The following is a 2,147-nucleotide window of genomic DNA, read 5'->3' on the forward strand; positions in this document are numbered from 1 at the left end:
ACTGCAAACATTGAGAGGAGGCCATGCATTGATACTGATATCCCCCGAGCTGCCCAGCCTTCTATGGCATGTGTGTTTGTGTATGTCCAGCTAATGACTTTCAGCACACCCCTGTATGTGTGTGTGTGTGTGTGTGTGTGTGTGTGTGTGTGTGTGTGTGTGTGTGTATGTGTATGTGTGTGTGTGTCTGATACAAATAAAAGCATTAAAAAGTGTGTGTGTGTTTGTGTGTGTGTGCTCCTTATTTGCATACAGATAAATGCATATTGACAGTAGCATCCACGAACACAGTCTCCAGGAACACACACACATGCACACACACACACACACACATACGCACACACACACACACACACACACACACACACACACACACACACACACACACACAGGGGGGTGGGCATGAGGATGTTTGGGAAAGGAAGAGGAAAGGATCGAGGGGAGCCTGGTCAAACGTCAGGGAGGAGTAAGCTCAGGACGAAGGACTGAGGAGAGGACAGCTCTGGAGAGAGGGATAGAGGGACGCAGAAACAAAGAGAAGTGAGGAGGGGGGGGGGGGGGCAATGAGGTGTTGAGGGGTAAGGTGAGGAAAGAGAACATACCCGCCAAACTCTTTCACACACACACCCTCCCTCCACCCCCACAAATCAGTTTTTGAAGACATTTGTTTGTTGTTTCCTGTTTGTTTGTGCTGTGATCTCAGATCGATGTGGTTGATACAAACAGTCTGATTGCCAGATTTGTTGTTTACATGCAGAGTTTTCTCACAATACACCATTTATCACCATATGTTTCCAAACAACGCATGAAAAAAAGAAAGCCATGCATGTCAATGAGAGGTGAATGTCAAAAAGGCAGAAAATGATTAAAAAAAAGAGTAGAGTGAGGGTCATAGAGAGGGAAGGAGAGGAGGAAAATGCCCAGAAATAGAGAAAAATGTGGAAAAATGAGACACTTTCTGGACCTTATTTTCCGTCCCTTCAGGCATTCTGTGGCTTTTGAGGGGGGAAAAAAGAAGGTGCTGTATATTTGAAGTGTTGGGTCACGTGAGCAATCTTTATGATTCAAAGAATGGAGCGATTTCATAGAAAAGAAAGAGGAAAGACAGGAGAGGGAATGGGGTAGGTGAAGAGAGGAAAAGTCAACATGAAGAGAAGGAGTCTGTCACAGTTAAGGAAAAACGTTACAAAAACCCAAAGACTGAGAAAGACTGCAAAAGGGAGAGACACAGAGAGAGACGGAGAGAGAGAGAGAAATAGAAAGTGGGGGAGCAACAGCACAAGCAAGCACAAGGGGGAGAGAGAGAGTGTGAGTGTGGAAGAGAGAAGTGAAAAGGGGGGAAGACAGAGTGTGCGAGTGGGAGGGAGAGCAATCAGAGAGAACTTGAGACTGAGAGAGAGAGAGAGAGAGAGAGGGAGAGAGAGAGAGAGAGGAGGCGGAAGGCAACAGGCTTCTCTTTATCCCTGCTACAGCGAGGACGAACTTCTGGCTGACTCGCGCACTCGCGGCTAGAACTCCTGCCGTACTCCTCTGCCGCTCCTGCTCTCCTGTCGTTTACTCTCTTCATCCCTTCATCCGCCTGACAATCCTCCACGCTGACGGGTGAGTTCTCCGCTCCGTTCTATCTCTCTACTCTGATGGAAATACAGAGACTTTGTTTTGTGCATGTGTGTGTGTGTGTGTGTATGTTTCTCTCTTTCTTTCTTTCTCTCTCCCAGTTCTCTCGCTGTCTCATTTTTTTTTTTTTGCGAAGCGCTGCCGAGAGAGGAGAAAGAGAAAGAAAAGAAGAGACACTGAACATGTCAGAGCAGGAACGAGTGTGTGGAGTCGTGAAAGAGAGTGTGTGTATAGAGTGAGTGTGTGTGTGTGTGTGTGTGATTGTGTTGTTTTACGCACGGAGAAGACAGAAGAGAAGCATTGTGTTCCTTTGGTCTGCATTGGGAAAAAAATCTGTGTGTTCAGCCAGAAGAGTTTGACTTGAACTTTTTATTTTCACTGTATGTGTGCCTACTCTCTATCTGTGAATTATCCTGTGTGTGTGTGTGTGTGTGTGTGTGTGTGTGTTCATGGGTGTCTATATGTGTGCGTGTTTGTGTGGTGTTTTGGTCTGTGTTCACAAGGATGGGATGGTTTGAAAATGAGACGGT

General features: G+C 46.3%; 1 protein-coding gene across 1 annotated transcript in view; it reads left to right on the forward strand.

The window, feature by feature from the left end:
* The first annotated feature begins 1,382 nt into the window (after positions 1-1,382).
* The window catches only part of LOC121706685 (retinoic acid receptor gamma-A-like), a 66,226-nt gene continuing 65,461 nt past the window's right edge, over positions 1,383-2,147 (forward strand). The window contains exon 1 of the mRNA XM_042088623.1: positions 1,383-1,602. The gene's annotated coding sequence lies outside the window, so the exon portion shown is untranslated. The remainder of the gene's footprint in view (positions 1,603-2,147) is intronic.

The sequence above is a fragment of the Alosa sapidissima genome, chromosome 4, assembly GCF_018492685.1.
Source record: "Alosa sapidissima isolate fAloSap1 chromosome 4, fAloSap1.pri, whole genome shotgun sequence".
NCBI classification, from domain to species: domain Eukaryota; kingdom Metazoa; phylum Chordata; class Actinopteri; order Clupeiformes; family Clupeidae; genus Alosa; species Alosa sapidissima.